Source organism: Phocoena sinus, chromosome 11 (genome assembly GCF_008692025.1).
Source record: "Phocoena sinus isolate mPhoSin1 chromosome 11, mPhoSin1.pri, whole genome shotgun sequence".
NCBI lineage: Eukaryota > Metazoa > Chordata > Mammalia > Artiodactyla > Phocoenidae > Phocoena > Phocoena sinus.
In genome coordinates, this window is record NC_045773.1 from 74,594,997 (window position 1) to 74,617,697 (window position 22,701).

The 22,701-nt window shown below is 42.3% G+C and overlaps 1 protein-coding gene across 2 annotated transcripts in view; it reads right to left on the reverse strand.

Moving 5' to 3' along the window:
- RCAN2 (regulator of calcineurin 2) overlaps positions 1-22,701 on the reverse strand; it is a 261,617-nt gene that overhangs the window by 117,013 nt on the left and 121,903 nt on the right. The gene's annotated exons all lie outside the window — the stretch shown is intronic.

A 22,701-nucleotide genomic window follows, 5' to 3' on the forward strand; every position in this document is an offset into this window, starting at 1 on the left:
AAAACGTCTCAAGCCTGGAGCATGTCTTGTTATGGCGGAGTGCTGAAACCCATCAGGGAGGCTAGGGTAGCCTTTGATTTTGATTCTAATCTGAGATTCCTGAGCAGGGATTTGAAGGAAGCCACACTCCTGAAAATCTCTCGTGTACCAATGCTCCACAAGCCAAGAGGCTTTATCTCCTAGCTGCAGCTCTCACAAGACACACAGGTGAGAAATTTAATAGCTCCTCTAAGTAAACAGCACACACTGCCAAGCTGGTGAAATAGGCCAGCTCAGGGACAGGAAAATCAGTGATTCAGCGGGACCCAGGCAATAAATATCTTGGTGATGATAGATGAACAACACAAAACGCATCTGCATGCAGTCCTAGATGGTCTGGGGAACTGGTGGTGCAGATCGGTTTTGTTTATTTTGATAATTAGGGTGGAGCAGGTGGGAAGCCAGGAAGTTGAGACAGGTGACATGTTTCTGTGGCAACCAGCCCTCCAGACTCCCCTTCCTGTGTCCTCAGGAACTCAGTGTACTTGGAGTGTTTTTTGTTCTTTATCTCCTCCCCCCCACCTAATGCTGCCTTCTAGAAAGGGTCAGATGCTTCCTGTTACACTGTGAATTCATGGTTCTTAGCTTTAAAATAGTGCAACCCATCTCAGATGACAGGGTCCCTCCAAGAATAAGCCATGGATGTCAAGGTGAACATTAGGGTATACCATTAAGGCATTCCCCAGTGGGGGAAGGGAATTCTGGAGTACGCCCCTACTGGGATCTCTGAAACCACAGTAACTGGCCAATCACTCTCTCTGTTCATAGGAAGGGCTTGAAGTGGTGCACATCTAAAATCCTGATGTCTTGATTCAGCTGACCTACGATAATATGTTCCAAACACTTAACCCGGTTGCTACAAGTTCACAGCTTTAAGTAAAAACTGATGGATCAATAGATAGAATAAAGAGGAGGGAAGGATTATGTGTATCAAAATCTTTGACAGTGGCCCCTTTCCCTCCATCCGTCCCATCCTGCTTTTCCCCCCAGGACTGAGCTCGGGGACCTGGGCCCAGGGCAGGAGAATTACAGAATCCAGATCTACAGCCCCCATCAGGCTCTCCCCTTGGCTGAAGCATACAAGGCTTCAGCACGGTTTTTCCGAGGTCTTCTGCAGGCTTCCCCGAGCTCCTGTAAATGCCACTCCAAACTAAACCTCTCTCCCGAAATATTAGGTAGAGAGAATATTCTCAGAACTCTGACTCAAATATGCGTGGTGCTCTGTACCTTCATGGAACTCATCCAAGTAAAATTCCTCTGGGAGAGCCAGGCTCAGGGCCAGGAACAGGAAGTCGTTAGGGTAACCTGGGGACACAGAGGGATCGGTGGGGAGAGAGGGGCCCTGAAAAAGAGGAAGACATGCAGAAAGTTCGTCTAGGGAGGCTTCTGAAGACAAGAGTCAGCCATTCCACATCTGGAACATTTGGGCATATTCTGCTTCTCGGAGGGGGACATTCTGAAAGACCCCAAGACACCAGAAAATACAGACAGTGCAGGTGGAGGCGGGGGCAGGTGGAATCTGACCGGTCACGCACAGACAAGCCTCAGCAAATACATCCCAGACCCCATGGCAAGGTTCTTCATTAACCTGAAGAAGTTGCATCCCAAGTAAAGGGAAACCTCCTTTTTGTATAAGGTGAGCGTGAGTTTTATCCTCTGACCCAGGTTTGGCTTAGAGCTTGTTATGGTTATAAACGTCCCTATTTAACCTCACAGTTCATACCTGAGAGTAGACGGTAGGATGAGATGTGAGGTTTATTCATTCCTCCCACTGTTTAACTGATGAAGACCTATTTCAACTCTTGTTAAAGAGAAAAAGGATGGAAACTTGTCCAGGACAGTATTTAAGTTCCCGGGCAGCACAGAGAACAACAGTTTTTTTCCATGCATTGACAACATGATAAATGGGAATTTTTATACATAATTATGTACATCAGAAGTCTCTTACCATGTTACCAGACTTTAAAACTTAAATTGTGTCTATAAATAACATTTTCCAAACCCATGGGATTTTCTTCTCATTCCTCAGGTGGACTTTAATTCTGAGAGTCATAAACCCTAGTTTACTTTCTCAGGTATGGTAGACACTTCTGTTTGACATAGGATCTAAACCAGGATATATTTTGTACGATGGTGAAGTGCAGTTTTCCGGCAGTTAAGTTGGCTTCTAAATGTCAGTCCCTTTTACTCTGCAATTTGTTATTAAAAGTTTTAAATATTTAGAATGTGTATGGTGAGTGTGGCCTACATTTACACAATGCAAATACGTATATTGTGTGTGTGTGTGTGTGTGTGTGTGTGTGTGTGTGTGTGTGTGTGTCTGTGTGTGTGTGTGAATCACAGACTTATGGCTGGAATTGATCTTAAATGGCACTCAGGGCAGAGGTGTGCAGTGCTAGCTATTTAGGAGAATCACCTGGGAAGCTTTTAAAAGTCCTGATCTTCAAACTGGTGAAATTTAAATAAGGCTCCTGGTCTACTATTAACGTTAGGATTCCAATGTCAATTTCTCGGCATTGATGCTGGACCACGGTTATGTGAGATGCTGCCACTGGGGAAATCTGGGTGAAGGGTGCAAGGGACCTCTCTACATTATCTTTGCAACTTCCTGTGAGCCTATAATTATTTCAAAATAAGAAGTTAAAAAATGCTGATGCACAGGCCATACACTAGCACAATTAATCCAGAAGCTCTGGGGGTGGGATCCTGGAATCAGTCTTTTTGAAAGCTTCCCAGGTGATGGCAAAGTAAGGTCCATGCAGATAGTCACTGATCTTTTCCAACTGTTTACTCGATGTTTAAATGTTTTAGGCTCTCCTAACACACTGCTTATTATTTTAACAGTAATAAAGCACATTTCAATTACTGAACAAAATATTTATTATGAGCTTTCTAATATTCTAGGAAACGCACAGAGATTTCTCAGGGGAAAGATTAAATGTATGTTGCAGGTAGAATGTTAACTTTGTAAATAATTCCTAAAGTGTTTTTAATGAACATTGACTAACCCTATGAATTTCCTAGCAATTGTTCATAGTGACAGGAATACAACATGTTACTATGGCATAAAGACTTAATTACCTTTGTAAATAAAACTACAAATACTTCTTCCGCAATTAAAGAAATAAAAGAGTGTCCTTTTGTTGTTTAACGAGTATGCTTGAACTTCAAAACTTTTGCAATGCATAACCAGAGTTGTCTCCCCAGACATCCTCATAATAAAGGCAAAAGACCTTACTCAGATATCAGCCTGAAATGAAGACGAATTGTAATAAATTTATTTCTTAATCTAAAATTCAATGGCTCTGGTCTTGAATGCTGTGTATCAGCCCTATGTGATGTTATTAAAATATTAAAAATAGAAAATCCCCTCCATACATCCATATGTGCGCAGACTGAAAAGAAATATTGACAGAAAGAGAAAAATCTTAAAATGTACACGTGAGAATGTACAACTCTATAGGAAGTAAGACTGCTCCAGAGGAATAAAGTGAAAATGGAAAAAGGAAAAAGAAACAGAAATTCTTTTTCCACAGTAACTGCCACCTATGTGTCCACATATATGATTTGACAGGTACACAACGTAAAAGAAAGAAACCTTGGTATCTACTAACTTATGCTTTATCATAACCTACAGCCTACATTGACACTGGTCATCAAACAAGCCTGAGGGCACTGACTGGCCATTAGACCACCATGGGAGCAGCCCTGCTATTTTTTTCTAATTTATTTTATTGAAGTATAGTTGATTTGCAATGTTATGTTAGTTTCTGCTGTACAGCAAAGTGATTCAGATATATATATATATATATATATATATATATATATGTTCTTTATCATATTCTTTTCCATTATGGTTTCTCACAGGATATTGAATATAGTTCCCTGTGCTATACAGTAAGACCTTGTTGTTTATCCATCCTGTATATAATAGTTTGAATCTCTAATCCCCAACTCACAATCCATCCCTCCCCCATGCCCTCCCCCTTGGCAACCGCAAGTCTATTCTCTATGTTTGTGAATCTATTTCTGTTTTGTGGATAAGTTCACTTATGGCCTATTTTAGATTCCACATATAAGTGATAGCATATGGTATTTGTCTTTCTCTGTCTCACTTATATCACTTAGTGTGATTATCTCTAGGTCCATCATGTTGCTGCAAACGGCATTCTTTCTTTTTTTTTGGCCAAGTAGTATTCCATTGTATATATGTACCACATCTTCTTTATCCATTCATCTGTTGATGGACATTCAGGTTGCTTCCATGTCTTGGCTATTGTGAACAGTGCTGCTATGAACATAGGGGTACGTGTATCTTTTTGAATTATAGTTCTGTCCAGATATATGCCCAGGAGTGGGATTGCTGAATCACAGGGAAACTCTATTTTTCATTTTTTGAGGAACCTCCATACTGTTCTCCATAGTGGCTGCACCAACTTCCATTCCCACCAACAGTGTAGGAGGTTCCCTCTTCTCCACACTCTTTCCGGCAGTTGTTATTTGTAGACTTCTTTTTTTTTTTGCGGTACACGGGCCTCTCACTGTTGTGGCCTCTCCCGTTGCAGAGCACAGGCTCCAGACACGCAGGCTGAGCGGCCATGGCTCACGGGCCCAGCCGCTCCATGGCATGTGGGATCTTCCCGGACCGGGGCACGAACCCGTGTCCCCTGCATCGGCAGGCGGACTCCCAACCACTGCACCACCAGGGAAGCCCCTGTAGACTTCTTAATGATTGCTCCCTATTTTTGGTCCCTATTTTTTAACTCAGGTCCTCCACCATATATACAGATGTACTTCTCAGGTTTCATTGTGCCAAGATTCACCTGAGATTCTGATTCAGGAGCTCTGGAGTAGACCTGAAATTCCACATTTCTAATAAACTCCCAGGAGATGCCACTGCTGCTGCTCCAGGACCACACACTGTGGCACCCCCGCCCCACAAATCTGGCCAACCACCTGGCTGAGTGGTGCCATTACGCTACTAGAGTGACCAGGCGAAGGCTGCAGTTGCCCTAAAGATCTCATCACAAGCACCCTCACAGGGAGTGTGTCTTGTAACACTGACATCAGTAGAGTTCTATCACCAGAAACAGGAAGCATGGTGGAAGGGAAAATGATAAAGCTATACCCCAGTGTCTTTTTGTCTTTAAATAACTTTAAATATGTTTTGTTTCCTCTTATGAACAAATGAATGGTCTCCTTTTAAAAAGTAAAAAATCTGAAATGATGGGTTTTTAAAATCTTCTTGACATTTTCATTGAATTCTGTGCTTTGATTTCTTAGGTGTTCTAGTACTTTGGGATGAGATAGCCCACTCCTGGCCCCCAAACAAAAATAAGGAATGTTTTATGACTTGTAGAATTGGCCTATAATGTAATTCTTATCTCTTTAATATGCCACAAATATGTCTACTAACTGCTATGAATGAAATTTTAAACACCTTATATTGCAAAGGGCTAGACCACTGGTTATTTATGCATGGAGCGGCTGGGCCTGTGAGCCATGGCCGCTGAGCCTGCGCGTCCGGAGCCTGTGTTCTGCAACAGGAGAGGCCACAGCAGTGAGAAGCCCACGTATCGCAAAAAAAAAAAAAAAAAATCATGTGGAAATTTGGAGATGGTTCATAAAAGAGTCACCAAGATAAAATTTACAGAATGGAAACTAGGCCTTAGTTAAGGAGTTACTTACTGGTGAGTGATATTTCTGTTAGTGATTGTAAATATATAATGGGACTAAAACATAAAACATTCATGAATACTGCTTATTGCATGCCAGGCACTGAATGCTTTAAAACCCATATTAACTATTTAATCCTCTCAGGAACCCTCTGATGGCGGTGCTCATATTCTCCCTGGTGTAGAGATATGGTTGCAGAAGCCCAGAGAGGTTGACATGTTCAAGGTCACACAGCTAAGTACGTGTTGAGGCTAAGATGTTTTTAATTGTTCACAAGGACTTCTTAACTCGGGTACCAAACTTCAGGCAGGTGTTAGCAACAGGAATTGCAGATCGCTCGGGAAACACAGGCAACCTAAAGAAGAGGCTAGGACAGGACAAGTGTTTAAAGTAGTTTAGTTTTCACCTTGTCGAGGGCAGGAAGAGACTCAGGGGAGGTCTTGGAGTCACTTCCGACTCCCGGCCAAGATATTGTCTTTCCCTTCCCTCACCAGAGAAGGCATCAGCTTAATATGAACTAGAAAAATCTATCCTGTCACCCCAGAACTAATTTTTGGATAAAATCTTTAGTTTATTTTTACAACATGCAAATCAGAGGTACAGACGGAAAATTCAATAATGTTGTAATCCTGGTGATGCCCTAGGTCTAGGATGACATTTACCTAGGCAAAAGCACTCTTGTGGTCCTAGGAATGATGGCTGTGGCATTTGAAAGCCATATTAGACCCTGCTGCAGAAATCCCTTCTCCTACTTTTGCAAATCCTACAGGGTAAAACAGAATTTATGAAGTCAAAGAAAAATAGGCTTCCATAATGATCATACTGTGTGTTTTGGGCTGCAGCCTACTCGCTGCCATGAGCACACTTCAGAAGGGCTCTCTGTGGCAGCTTGTTTGAAGCAAGGATGATGGGGGAGGAAAGGAAGATACCCCCCACTAGATGGGGGGAAGCCCCAGGCCCCCAGGGATCTCTAAGGGCAGCTCAAAAGACCTGGGATTGTCCCATCGCTGGCCTTCCTCTCTAGCCTCAACTGAGAGCTCCCCGGCTAGAATGGGAGTACCCAGAGCAGCGGCACATTAGAAGACACTGACCCCTGAGCATGGAATTTGGGGGAGGAGTTTTTCACATTTCCTCATCTATAAATCGATGCATTAAACTTGATGAGTGATTCTCAACCTCCTCTGTGTATCAGGGAGGAGGCTCTTTTACAACCAACAAATGTCCAGGCCCCATGAGGTTTGGTTTCAATTGCTCTAGGGTAGGGCCCAGGTATAATAGGTTGTGTTAGAAACCCCCCACCACCACCCCAGGTGATTTGAACCCACTGTCAGCAGCGGTCTCCACCAATGGTTCCCAGCCCAGGCTGTACAGGAGAATCACTTAGGAGATTAAACAGAATCCCAGTGTCCCGGCTACGCTCCAGGCCAATTAAATCAGGATCATTGGGGCGAATCCAAGCAATTAGTGTTGTTTAAAGCTGCTAGGTGATTCCAACACGCAGCCAGAGCGGAGAATCACTCAGCTAGGTGCTGACCAGGGGACCATTACAGCTGGGAAATCCTGCTCTGTTAACAGTTCTACAGTTCCTTCCCCTTCTAGAATTCTATAGCTCTTTCTAATGCAGCTGGTTCCCCAAACTGAGCACGTTAGAATCACATGGAGAACCTGGAAAAACACAGACTTCTGGGTTCCACCCCCAGAGGTTCTGATTCATTAGCTCTAGGAGAGGACGCAAGAATTTGCATTTCTAACAAGTTCTCAAGTGATGCTACCTGCTGGTCCAGGGATCACATTTTGGAAACCACTCCTCTAACAGAATGGACACCCAGCTTCAACAGCACAGAGAACAGAACCCAGGACAAGTAACTTTTGTTGGAGAACAAACTGCACAGGGCTGCAAGGATCAGCCGTACAGGCGGCTTCTGGACGGTTAAGGTTGACGTGATACAGAGACACTGACTGGGCACTAAAATGCAAAGAAGACGTTGGGCTGAGAAGTGAGAAGGTAGCAAAGACATACTTCATCTTCACCAACATTTGGCCCAGAGCCTAGAGATATTTGTCAGTCTAAACACAGGAAGGTAGAACCTAGGAGCATGTGCTGATTTCATCGATAATTTCATTCTGTCAGAAGTCTCCAGCGTATTTGCTTACAATCTTCCAACTATTCATATTTGATGAATTGGGTTATTTATGATCTTATTTTTCTGGATACGTATATTGAGATATATTCAAGCTGGGCCCAACACATAAAAAGTGCATAATCATTGCTCTGAATAATTGGAGATGCTCAAAAGATAAAACTATCAAGAATGGGGAAAAGGCACATGACAGGGGATGGAGGATGAGACCAACATATATTCAGCATCAGCTGAGGGTGAGTGTATCCTGTTTGTGTGAATGCATCTTATTTCATTCTCATCAAAAAATAGTTTGATAATAGAAGTTACAAAATACAGATGCTAGAGCCAAGGCTCAGAGATCACAAATCATTTGTCTGAGTTCCCAGATCTCCCAAGATTTTGTTTTTTTTAATTTTTATTGGAGTCTAGTTGATTTACAGTGTTGTGTTAGATTCAGATGTACAGCAAAGTGAATCCGTTATACATATACCTATATCCACTCTTTTTTTTTTTTTTTTTTTTTTAAGACTCTTTTCCCATATAGGCCATTACAGAGTATTGAGTGGAGTTCCCTGTGCCACTTGGAACAGGGATGGTCCAACATGGATGGACCTAGAGGTTGTCATACTGAGCGAACTAAGTCAGACACAAAAAGACAAATATCATATGATATCACTTATATGCAGAATCTAAAAGAAGAGGGTACAAATGAACAAGAGGCAAGATTTGAATCTGGGCATGTCTGACTCAAAAGCCCAAGTACTTTCTGCTGTATCTCTTGGCCTTCACTCCACATATATCCTATCTCTTTGTTTCACCCACCAGAGGCTCTGGAAAATTGCTGGCCAGTTCTCATCTAGTGCTTTTCAAACCTCAATGTGATAAGAATCCCGGGGGCGGGGTGTGGAATCTTGGTAAAAATGCAGATTCTAGGGTGGGGTCTATGATTCTGCATTTTCAAACCAGCCTCCAGGTGATGCAGTGCTGCTGGTCCATGAACCACGCTTTTCATATCAAGGTCTTAGGAGACGTGGGTTTAAAGAGAGCTTTACGTAAACAAAAGAGGGGGACAAAAATCTTCCCAAAGAACTACTTTGAGGAAGATATCATTGGTCTAAGAAATGGAGGATAAACAAAAGCAGAGACTGGGCTTACAAGATACAAAAACGATTGGTTAATATTTTGCTTTTTTTTTTTTTTTTGCGGTACGCGGGCCTCTCACTGCTGTGGCCTCTCCCGTTGCGCAGCACAGGCTCCGGACGCACAGGCTCAGCGGCCATGGCTCACGGGCGCAGCCACTCGGGGCACGTGGGATCCTCCCGGACCGGGGCACGAACCCGCGTCCCCTGCATCGGCAGGCGGACTCCCAACCACTGCGCCACCAGGGAAGCCCTAATATTTTGCTTTTAAATCATCAATCAACCGTCTGTTTGGTACCAAATAGGCAGATACATGAAAATCTGTCTTGGTTCAATCTAAAGAACTCTCACTTTGCTACACTGGGGAAGGATCCAGAAAAGTGGCTTACTCATTGATAATAGAGGGAGAAGCGCATTCTTATATATGGTTCTAATGTATGTTTTAAATTTGTCATTAATTTTGTACAATGGTGTTTGAAGAGTAAAGACATAATAACAGGCCTTGCCCCTGCCCCCATGTATGTGTAAAACTTGACTTGGATTTTCAGAAAAATGATCAATCTGTATACAGCAGTAGGGTTTGATGTCAAAGCCTCTGGATGTTCCTTACATCACAAAGTGGTTTTAGGCTTGATCTTGCTCCAAACCAATGCCGGTATTTTCCAGAATTTCCATATGGACTGCAGCCCTGACATGGTAAAGTGGAAATCTATTTGGTGCACAGCAGGTCCAGCATATAAGAAGTGACACAGAGAGCTATCCTGGGGGAAGGGCAAGAGAAAATAGAACTGCTTGTAATGAGACTGGAAATCAAAGCGAAATAAGCTGAAATCTCTGCGGGCAAGAAGCCAAGGGTGTAGCCAGACATGGGCAGAGTCTGTAGGAATATAAAGGAATAGGGAGCTATTTGACAAGCTGGATTTTTAATTAAGAAATAGAGAGCTATCCAGCTTTCATCTGGGCTACCCTGACTTGAAATTCACATTTGAGTTTCTATTATGTCCCAAGTCCAGATGAAAGGTAAAAAAAATTGAATCAAACTTTTTTTTTTTAAGGAAAAACTAGTTTGAGTACTGTTTGAGTTTGAATATTGTTATGATCTGAAATAATGATTGGACAAGACATTTAGAAGTTACATTGATGTTGCCTTGGGCTTTTGAATTTACCAAGGAGCCTGAAGATAAGTCAAGATTATAGTTAAACAAAATGACATGTCTGCCTAAAGAAAGAGGAGGATCTTTTTTTAAGTTTGGTAAATTAAGACTTTTTATAGCATGCTTTCTTCAAGAACAAGGTGCTGATTTTCCCTGGGGTGAACTGACACCTAGATTGGTTGACATTTGAATTAGTTTGAATTTTCTTGGCAGACATGATGTCAGGAGATTGTTTGTTGTTATGGACTCCCTGCTGCTAAAGGTTTTATTTCAGAGATTAGAAAGACTGGTGATATTGTTGGTGCCCAAAGAGGGGTTTATGGTAATCCCATGGTCATTTTTCTTCAGCTGGATTAGATAGTGAGAACTTATATATTTTTATCTGAACTTTTCCAACACCTATCATTATGGTTTGGGGATTTCAGCAGAGATAAAGTTTTAAGAGACAGAGAAAAATATCAATTAAAAAAGGGATGTGAAATTTACATATTTATTCAAGTCTCAGAATTTGAAAAATGTTTGATCTCACAAACCGACTCTGATGAATTCATATGGACTGGTGTATTGAGAAAGATTCTGAGGTCTGATATCAAACAGCACCATGATTGAGAAGTGATGTTTGCCATAAATCCAACTTAGGTTAATGACAATACAGAGGCCATGAATGCATCACCCCATTTTAGGAACCTAAGTGATGAAAGGTTTTATACTTAAATGGGAAAAAGTTATTAATAATTTTTTTCCTGCTCAAAAGGAGTGACTCCCAGCAATGCAGATTTATTTTAGAGAAAATGTATCAACTAACATTTTCTGCAGATCATAAATGCTGTAGGAGCTCCCCTTCCTTATAAGGTAAATTGAACATTCACCATAAGGAAATGTTAATCAATGGGATGATGAACCACATAAATCCTTAAAGAGCTGGTAACCTTACATCACCACAAACTCATCCACAGGAGGCTGTTTCCTTTATTAGAGCCTGTATTACACTAGCAATTTGATTATGGCACAATTCTGTATTTTCTTTTTTTTTTTTGCGGTACGCAGGCCTCTCACCGTTGTGGCCTCTCCCGTTGCGGAGCACAGGCTCTGGACGCGCAGGCTGAGCGGCCATGGCTCACGGGCCCAGCCGCTCCGCAGCATGTGGGATCTTCCCGGACCGGGGCACGAACCCGTGTCCCCTGCATCGGCAGGCGGACTCTCAACCGCTGCGCCACCAGGGAAGCCCCTGTATTTTCATTTTGTATTTGTTCCCTCTCTAACTGTAACTTGGGTTCCAGAGGGAAATTCCAAATAACCTAAGGAAAGGCATGATGATGAGACACATAGACCCAGTTGATATTTTCTTAATGATCACAGAGAGAAGACGAGTTACTTTGCAGGAATTTTTTCCTTTGTATGCATTTTCATTGTTAATGAAAGAAATACAGTTCTTTATGCCAAAATGTACCCAGAGCATCCTGCTCTCATGCAGACCCATGGATAAACCAGTGGAGCCTGCTTTAGCCCACTGTTCCTCCATCAGGGTAGGAGGCCCTGATGAGATGCAGATTTTGAACAATCATTTATTATATCTGGTTCTTGTATTGTGTGATGCAGAAATTATTAAGCTAATTTTAAAAATAGACACTCTTTAAGGAGTTGGCCTCCTATTCAATGGGATGCAATGATAATTATGCTTTTTGAAAGAACATAATAATTAATTCTCTAAGAAAAAGAAATCCAGTAGCATAAAGTGGGAATTAGTAGGAAACTCAAATTACTATGAAAATCATCACCTCTTCTTAAGCAGAAGTGGAGAATTAATCACTTACTTTTATGATGAAGAATACTACCAGTGTCTGAATGTACTGTTTCATTTGGTTTTCTTTCCCTGTGTGTATCATAAGTGTATTTCAAGGTTCTGCCACGTGCGCATCTTATAACTTAGCTGAGCACAGGCTGCGGTATCACGTATGGTACTTTAGGACTTTGAAGAGAAACACACCATTTCTAACCTTACAATTTTCCAATTAAATGAATTTCAGTTTAGAAACACATTTTTCTTTAAAACCAAAGCAAGCTAAATTATACTCAATAAGAAACTAGGATAGTGAGTAAAAAACAGTGAGAAGTAAAAAGAAAATTCTAAAGACATAAACAGGAAGGAAGAAACTAGGCTGAAATTCATAGACAAATAAAAAAGAAAGGGGGAGGGGAGAACAAGGGTGTGACATGAAAAAGCAGATCACATTTCCACAATGTAAATTTCCTCCTGGATTTTATTGTGCAGTTAGATACAAACCCACAACTGGCCTGGCCCTTCAACATCACTTCCAAGAGTGCACAGATAAAGAAAGAGGAAAAGCCTGGAAATGTGAACTGATCTTTAAGTGAATATGGAGGGTTAGCAGTAAATTGCAGCAATCCGATATAGCTCCAGGTTCTCCAACACTCACTAGCCTTTTGGTAACTGGTAAGTAACCAGGTAACCGAGTAACAAAAATGCCACCAACTCTTGTTTCCATGGCTTACGTGGGACTTGAGCTGCCTGCTTGGCCTCACCTGAAACTGACCAGGACCCCCGTGGGGCCCTCCCGAGTACAAAAGCCCCTGCATTTCCCCGTTTACTTGTTTGCAGGAAAAAGGTTTTATTCTTCTAGGCCTTCCCTGAGTTCCAAAGAGCAGATACAAGTAGTTACTAATTAGAGAAGTGACAGAATGCAGAAACAAAGGAAAAGCAGTTAAGCAAGAAAAGTACAGTAATGACAATAGTTCAGAGATAAAACAGAGCCCTACTTCCTCCTCAAGGGATACACATAACAATCTGACACATACCTTTGAGTTGTTCTGCAGAAACTAAGACCCCCCCACTCCTACCCAGCCAGGTGGATAGTGGCGACTACATGATTAGCACAAGCACACAGACCCCAAACTGGATGGAAACAGAAGGTTGATGATTAAGATTTCTAGAAAGTCACCCTGTTAGCTCACCACCAACCAATCAGAAGAAAGTCATATACTCTGCAGCTCTCACCCCAAATGTTGCCCTTAAAAACTCTTCCCTGAAAGCCATCGGAGAAGAGAATTCAGGTCTTTTGAGCACAAGCTGCCCATTCTCCTTGCTTGGGGCCCTGCAAATAAACGCTGTACTTTCCTTCACCACAACCTGGTGTCAGTAGATTGGCTTTGCTGCACAGGGGGCAGGCAAGCAGACCTCAAGTTTGGTTCCATAACACACCCAATTTGGCTTGAGACCTTAAGGGTCATCTCCCCAAACTGCCCCTTCGGCTCTGCACCATGCTGCATGCTTTCTCTTTTCCTCTGGCTCAGCTGAAGGGCACCTGCTGTCTGATATGTGCTTTGAGACCTTCTCACTGCAGCCCCTGTTGCTGATACACAGCTTGGGGTTCTGATGCTCCTGCCAGGGGTGCTATCACCAACAGCCCCCCAAACGACTAATCTTCAGGGGCCAGGGAGGCCCGATGTCCTCTGGAGTCCTTGGTGGTCCTAGGTTCTAGGAAGAAATGGCCTCATCTCATATCATTCTTCATCTTGCTTACTCTGCTACAGCCACACCAGCCTCTTTCTGTTCTTTGAACCTGGTGGGCACATGCCAGTCTGTTCCCTCTGCATGGACCACTCTTTCTCCAGGTACTGACATGCACTGTTCCCCCATCTCTGTTCCCTCTGCATGGACCACTCTTTCTCCAGGTACTGACATGCACTGTTCCCCCATCTCCTTCAGGTTTTACTCAAGTGTCACCTTCTCAGTGAAGCTTTCCCTGGCCATCCTTCCTAAAATTGCAACCCTTATCCCAAATTGTTACTTCCTATCACTCCATCCTGCTTTTTTTTTTTTTTCCCATTTATCAGTCTAACACAGTACATATTTTAATTATCTTATTTCTTGTCTGATGAAGGGGAGCAGAATATACCACCCCAAAATATGCCTCTCTGGCATAAGGATTACCTTTGAGCTGACTGTGCTTTGAGAAATAGCAGACATGGGAGAATCTCTGCAAACAGAGTACAGGTTATCCTTTTGTAAGGGAAATTTACATTAATAAAGGAAATCTTCGTTTATAAGTGTCTCCCTCTCTGGACCAGGATGACTCGAAATGACAAGAAAATCTAATCAATGGAGAAGGCACTGACTTAAATCTGCATCACAACCTCAGCCTTGTTTACTGTGCTTTTCCTGGTAACCTCCCATAATCAGTCAGCCCAGTCCTACCTCTGTCTTTAGCCTAAGATGCTGTTTAAGGTGGTGGCTTGGGCGGTCTCAGGGAGTTTATCATTTCTCCTGTATACATGAGGTATACTTGTTAATGAACTTCTGTTTGTCTTTCTCAATTTAAAAGTGATTTTCTCTTGTTAATCTGTCTTCTATTACAGGGGTCTCAGCCAAGAACTCAGAAAAGTAGAGGAATATTTTTTTTCCTCCCCTACACTGACTTCCTCCATTAGCAAATAATCTACATGAAGGCAGTTTTTGTTTTGTTCAGGGCTACTACATGCCCAGCTAAGCACATAATAGATGCCCAGTTAGTACTGGTTGAATGTTGAATAAAATGAGAAGATCCCTCTCCCTAAGCACTGCCTCTGTGTGTGTGTGTGTTTAATGGAACACTCTTCATAAAAACACCTTCTTCAGTGTCTGTAGCTGAGTGGCCAGTGCTGAGCTGGCGACAGTCACCATAGCAGGGAGGCCGCCCTTCCTATCTTTTCCCAGAAGGCACCTTCCTCCCATCCAGCTGGACTCCTGCAAATGTTTGCCTAGAGGTTGCCTGCCCTACCAGCCAATCCACCAGACCAGTCTTAATGGTTTATCTCAATATGAATAAGAATCTTGGGCATTTCTTTCATTTTCACTATAAGGCATATGAAAAAATATTGGGACCCTCAATAGGAAACTGCCAATTTCATCTAATGGTCTCCCTTCTATTTCCTTCTCTAAGAATTTAAGATATTTTACAGGTTTAAATTCTCTACTTTCAGCTCCACAGATTTCTTTGTTCTTCCTTTCCCTTCCGTAATTCATGAATCATCAGATAAAGCTCACTTAGCCAGTTGCTGGATGAGAAAATAACCAGTTGACAACAGTCAAAGGAATTTGAGAGTGTAGCTTATTATAGGCATGTTTTAAATTATACCAGCTCCCACGTGACTTTCTCGGAGTCAGGCATTACGTTAGGTGTTCTTCTTGCATTCTTACTTAACTTTCAGAACAACCCTCTTAGGTGGGTACTTTATTGTCCCCAGTTTAAGGATGAGGAAATGAGGTACAGAAAAGCTTAGGGAATTTACTCAAGATTATACAGCTGGAATGATCAGGCTAGGATTTGGACATGGGTCCTTAGACTCTAGAGCCTACGACTGTAATGACTATTTCCCAGGGCCACAGAATCAACAGTGTGGTTCCTGCTCAGCTGCTTTGGCTGCTGCCTCAAGTAGCCTGGCTTCCTTTCCTGCTACCTCGACTTTCATTCTGCTTGAAATAAGTCTCACTTTCACATCTTCTGAACTCTAAGAAGGTCAAAACCTTTGCAAATGGTTGCCCAGGCAAAAATCCTAAGATCCAGGATCCTAAAGTATCCAGATCTCTTCCTGACAGGCTGGGAAGAGGTCATTTCTTTCAGGTCCCTCCAGGCAAAAGTCCCAAAGACCACTGGCCATCCTCTACCTCCCCCTTTTCTATTCAATTCCTTCTTTGTAGCCCACCTCCTCACCTCCTACAAGAGTTTCTCTTTTTTCTTTTATTTTTAATTACCTTGGACATATCTATCCTGGCTGATTGTCCAACCTTTAGAGAATTACATGTAAATTCAAATGCAACATGCAAGGGGACTTGTGTTTATAACACAAGGGAGGCTCAGCTGGAAAGAAGTCACCATCTCAACATGTAAATTACTACTGATACAGTTTAAGGAATGGCTTAAGAATGGAAAAGTCTTACTGATATACTATCACGTGTGCATTTTCTTTGGTTATTTTTCTTCACAAGGCATTGATAACTCTAGACTTGTCAAAGCACACCACTGGATGGAGTTATTGTGGTTGTTTTCTTAAAGGAGAAAGTTCAAAAGAACACCTGCTCTTCCCAACAAATATCCTAAATATCTAGTGACAGCCTGAAGATTACATGAGATGCTGACCTATTTAGAACGCTCTTGAAAGCCCCAGTATTAGAATGGTGTCACTGTGGAACTTCAAAGGCTTGGCGGGTTATGATGAATTTGAAATGTCAGTTCAAGATCATGTTAAATCATTTCATTCTGACCCATTATTTTCAGTCAAGAGGGAGAGTCATTCTTTCATTTTTTTTTTTTCCCATACTGATGAATCTCTTATCAACAGTAAGAGATGATCTAGTCGACGTATCTTTTAAACTAAGTATGGGGATTTCTCTTGCTGTTTAATTTTTCTTACTCTTCAAATACGCATAATCTCAGATTATAAGATGATAAAAATAAACTACATGTAGGCCGATAACGTTTTTCTTCTACTGTTTTCTGTGTTTGTTCTAATTTCTAATGTCTGCTTACGTAGCTGCCAATTAATCCTAGCATTTTGAAATGAACGTATGAGGCAAATGATAATTAAAAATAAATGTGTCTTGGCTTTTGTATTCTCCTCAATTTCTCTTCAGACTCAACTAGCTCCAGGAAACTTTTCTCTATTCTCTGCTCTGAACTGCATATAGTATCCAGATTGATAATTTGAGTTGTTTATCTTCAGTCTAGAGAAGAGGTGGGTAAATTGTTTTCTGTAAAGGGCCTCTTGGGGGTTTGTTCTTCTACACTCAGATGACCTTCCTCCTGGACATGGTCCTCAGCACAATCCTAGTCTACATGAAGTTGACCAAGGCCCGGTCAGTGCCTCCCCAGCACCCATGTGCATTACTCAGACTCCTAACCTTGCCGGTCTCTTTACTTTTGGCCGATGCTCTATCTTGGTTATCCTCTCTTTGCCTCCTGTTTTCCTTCTCTACTCTTCTTGGCCTTGCTTTGTGCCCAGGAAGCTGCCCCCATGGAATGCATCCCCCCAGCTCCCTTATCTCCTGGCTTCCAGTTGAGGTTGGCTAATGGGAGAGGCCCCAGCAGGAGATCAGGGGTCAGCGAGAGAAAGAGTTGGGGGCAACGTTTGCATTCTTGGGTGACACCACTTCCCCCTGGCAAACTATTTGAGCTCTTGCTAGGCCTAGTAATAATATTTCTTCTCCTTGTTCCTATGACCCAGAAGGTGGCAACACCTCCCCACCACTGCCAGCCTCTGAGTATCTCAACCCCCCCCGGTTAGTTATCCTAATACTCTTCAATGGGGAGTCTCTTCATTAAAGTCTCTTTGTTTAAACCTTCTAGGTGATTCTGTCACTCAGTCATTATCCAGTTCCAACACATAGTTCACTCTCCACATTGGATGTGCTTTCCCAGGTACCACTACAAGTCACCTGCAGTGTCACACTCATTTTCTTTCCCCCAGGCTTCTTTCTTTTTCAATTTAAACCCACCACTCAGTGAGCTATCTTCTGAGGACTTAACTCAGGAGTCTTAAGCTGAGATGCATGGACACACAAGGGTCCCAGGGTAGATTTGGCGGGGATATATGCGTACCCCGACATTGTATAAAAATTGTATTTGTGCCTTTTTCTGGGGAGAGGGTCTGTAACTTTAAGCATCAGCTTCACAAATGGCTAAGAACTCATTTTAACTAAAGGTGAAAAAGAAAATAAGCAAAGCTGGGTCCAGCTCTACCATTTTAATTAACGAGGCGTGATTCTTCCAGTGTTTTCACCCTAGGCAGTGATTTCTGACCAGTCTCTATTTGTGAGGAGAATCAACTCTGTTGCGTGTCCGAAAAAAATAACTTTGGTTCTAAACAATTTGGGGAACAAAATAAGCAAGTAAAGATGGTGGCCAAAATACCACTCTTATTAATCACCGAGGCTGGCTGAGTGTAAGCTAAGTAACTTAGTAAGAGTGACATGGGGCGGGCCAGACTTCCTCATCAATCACAAGCAAAGCTGTACCAGGGCAGACTTTTCCGCCATGAGTGTGTGTGTCCAGGTAAGGCTCACAACACGGAGGGCAGAAGAGAATTCCTGCTTCCTTTGGGCACGCCCAATCCCAAGAGGGAGAAGAAAAGATGAGCTAAGCTAAGCATTTCCCATTTTCCCCCTCAGATCTACCAATCAGATATGTCATTCTACCTCCTCAGGGGTAATTAAGGAGAAAGGTATATGGAGGAGCAGAAGAATTCCCTATCAACAAATTATACCATTTTTTTTCTACTCCTTATCTTAAATTATATAAGATTTTATGTTATATCACTTAATATCTATCATGTGACACTTCTGAAATATAAGCACCCGTCTCTTGGCCTTGCCTGTGACTTTGTAATGGGCTTTAGTCAGTCTATCCCATGCCATCTCTAGGCCAGTTCTACAGGTCAGCGAATCACCACTCAGTATTGAGGGCAACTTGCGAAAGGAATAAAAAAGCTAAGTCAGGGAATTTTCTGGCAGTCCAGTGGTTAGGACTCCATGCTTCCACTGCAGGGGGCACAGGTTCAATCCCTGGTCAGGGAGCTAAGGTCTCGCATGCCACGCAGCACAGTCAAAAAAATAAATAAAATAAACATAACAATCAAAAAGCTAAGTCGGAAACTCTAATATCTCCAAACAGAATTGATTCATACTAAGTGGATGGTCAGAATACTTTTGACTCCAAACCACAGAAAACCCAACTCATGTTGGTTTAAACAACATGTAGATTGTTTTGTCGACGTATCTTGAGCCCTGGATGTCTGTTAGTGAGCCAATCACTGCCAATCGGGATAGGCTTGCTCTTAAACTCATCAGACTTTGGATGGAGCTCAAGATGGGGTCAGCTTCTCCTTAGCCACCTAGGCTGACTGTGGGAACAGTGGCTATGCCTGAGAAAATGGGTTTCTCTTAGGAGGAAAAGGAGAGTGGATGGTGGATAACTAACACCCAACAGAGTTGTCACGTGCAAAGCTCCACCTTTTAGGACTGCATGTCCCTGTGTAAGTAACATTTTCGTCTATCACTGAGATCTAGTTTTGATCGGTTGAATTTCATAAATAGGGAACAGAGCACAGAGGTTCAATGAACATGTGTTGAATAGAAACCAAATGTACTGAACCATCATATGCGTGGCCCGACACCAGGTGGACTAGGTAACCACAGAGACCTCTTCCAACTCTAGTTGAAAATTAACTTACGGGAACTATATGGAATATAACCAAAGGCAGAATCCTCTCCCAGGCAGCATGCCCAAGGGTGTTTCTTATTATTCATGCAAAAGAAAGTGCTGAAGAGTACTGCATGATTACTATAATCATATTTCTTAACAGTCAACTGGGACTGAAGATGCAAAACAGATGGGATGGAACCAAGGGGTCATCACCATAACAGCAGCAACCAGCATTTATTGAGCACATCATTTGCACCAGGCTCTGTGCTGTACATTCAAATACATTTCATTACATAATTTCAACATTGCAACAATTCTGAGCAAGGTAGTATTTCACCAATTTGCAGACTAGGACACTGAAGCCTGGAGATGAAGCACATTGCCCCATGTTAAATAAGCATGTCACTCGGCAGCCCTCACACTAAAGTGGATCTAAACCAAGACCACATCAGACTCTTCTTATTTTCCTGCCAATTGTCCTGTAAGGTCAGAAATCCTAAAGGATTCCTCTTCCTAGGCAAGCTTTCTAGGCGTCATCATTCTATAAATGGCAAAGTGCTCGGAATCATTTGAGGTACGGTCAATTCAGAAAGCGCCCTTGTCCATTGATCTTGGATATTGGCATTTGGAAAATGAGGAAAAGGATTTGATCTGGTCACACTTACAGGTGGAGCCCTTCCAGTTTGGGAGCAAAGCCTAACCAAGACTGTCCTTGGTTGTTGGCCAGCCATGAAAACAACTCCTCAAAAGGCAGGCCAACCACCAGCTGTCAGAAGAGCTACTTGGAGCTTTAATGTCCTACTGGGTCCTGTAACTATCGGAAGTCTAGGTGTTCCATTTGTAAAATAAGGAAAATAACATTTGCTCCAAGGATACTGCAAGATAAGTGTCCTGAGCTTACAGGAAAGATAAAAACAAAGTGGTATTTCAGATCTGGAAGACACTTTAAGAGTTACTGAGGTCATTAAAAAAATGAGTCCCAGAGAGAGGGCTCATTGCCTCCCATCACGTTCCTGGAGAATCGAGGAGCTGGGGTCAGCATCCAGGTCTCCCACTGTTGGGCCACTGTTCACTCTGGATGTCATCAGTCACGGACACGCCCTAGCGGTGGGCTACAGGGAGGTCAGCAGACAATTCAGTGTTATTTCATGAAGACTGCTTTCTTTGTGTTCCTAAGAAATCACTGCGAATTTAGTTCTGTTGTGTGACAGGCAGTTGGGTTGTTGGCAGGTAACTAAACTGAAGCTATAGGGTCAAGGAACATAACACCTGAAGATCTCCTGATTTTATTCGGTTGGTATTTTGTTTTTCCTACAGTGAGAACTAGTCCTTAAGCAAGGGAAAATGTATCACTGCATTTGTCCCCATATTTTTCCTTATCTTAATGACTAATCAAAGATGGTAATACCGTAATTTACATTTCTAGTAAAACACAAACAATGGAGACAGGGGTACCTAAAAACAGCAGCAAACATAACAGAGTCTCAAGGTAGAAGCTGTTGACCTAGACTTGATGTATGAGAAGATAGAAGATGAGTCAGTCTCTGTCTGTTTACCTCTCTCCCCACCCCACCCCAACCCCTCCTCTTACCCTATCTCCTCTCTCTCCTCCCCTTAGAACCAACCCCACACCTGTCCTGGATACTTCAGCTGAAGTCTATCCCCTGATGTTCCAGCCAACAGATGCTGTCGCAGCAACATCCCTAAAACTCTATTTCCACCACGCCAACCCAGCTCACTGACGCTGCCTGCATCACAGAACTCAAGATACGTTGTAGTCATTTCATTGTTTGTCCCCCCAGGAGACTGTGAGCTGCTCCAAGGCAGGGATGATGTCTTATTCATCCTGATTTCTCTATGGTGTAACAAAGTGCTTAGCACATAGAACACATTTATTAAATTACTGGCTATGTGACCACCCTAAAACCTGCCACAGCTCCTCCAGTGCCTGTTACATCAAAACCCCTTTTATTTTTCATCTGCTCTGCCCTCTACCACAGCATCTTCCCCTGGCTTTTCATGGTAAACATCGTCCTGGAATCTACCTCAGCCCTCCCCAGTTGCCCCCTCCTCTTAATTCCTATTATTTTAACATTTTGTAGGTATCACTCAACTCTTAAACAGAATTTTTTTTTAAATATTTTTTAGTATTCCAAAGAGCCTACTATAAATAAACACATATACATAGTGATGCTTGATACTTGTACAAATGAATGGATAAAATACGAGGCTGATAGGCTATAACACTCACCACCATTTTCAGTCCTATGAATCTAGAATTAGATACTTTGAAGTGATTTCTAGATTCCACAGGTTTAACGCTTTTAAGAAAGCCTACATTTTGACAACGAAACTAAATAAAACAGTGAGAAAATTTCACTCTTCCTATTTTAAACCTAAATGCATCAATTCATTGTGCCTCCGTTTGCCTGACACAGCCCAGCACTTTTCCTTACCAAACCATATTTGTAAGAGTGCAATTTGGAAGCCATAGAAACACAATGCATATTTTTCAAGTGGCTCAGTCACGGAAAGATGAAAGAAAACCCCTTTGCTAGCAAGGAAAAAATAATTCTACTTCTGTTACGCACAGTTTAAAGTTCAACTCGTGAGAGTCCATGAAAATCACCACATGGTTATCTGGAAAATACAAATGGCCCTAATACTCTTCCCACACGTATCACTTAAACTTGACCACCTCCTTCAATCCTGCCCGCTCTCGGCCTGTAGGGTTTTCTTCCCAAACTCAGATATTATATCGTTCCCCAGGTTCGTATCTTTCCCCAATTCGGAATCCTTCAATAGAGACCCATGACTGATGAACTAAAGTTCTGAAGACACGCCTTTCAAAACCTTCACCTTGGCCTCTGTTTACCTTTCTGGCATAGTCTCTGCCCCAGGCACCAACTTCATCAGCCAATTTGCCATTCTAAGAAAACAACATCCCCTATTTATGCTCCTTCATCAGGGATCACAAACTTTTTCCATCAAAGACCAAAGTAAATATTTTAGGTTTTGCAGGCCATTCAGTCACTGTCAAAACCACTCATCCCTGCGGCTGTACTAGTGCAAAAGTCAGCAGACAATATGTAAAAGAATGGGTGTGCCTGTGCTGCTAAAACTTCACTGATGGAAATGGACATTTAAGTTTCATACAATTTTCACGTCATGAAAATACATGTCTTCTTTTTATTTTTTTCAATCGCTTAAAAACGTAAATTAGCACCAGGACCCTACATAAACAGGTCGTAGGGCAGATTTGGCTGATGGGCTGCGGTTTGCCAACCTCTGTTCTAGGACCTCCTACATGTTCCATCTGCCATGTCTTTCTTCCTTCTAATCTATAAAATCCTTTTCATTCTCAGTGTCCAGC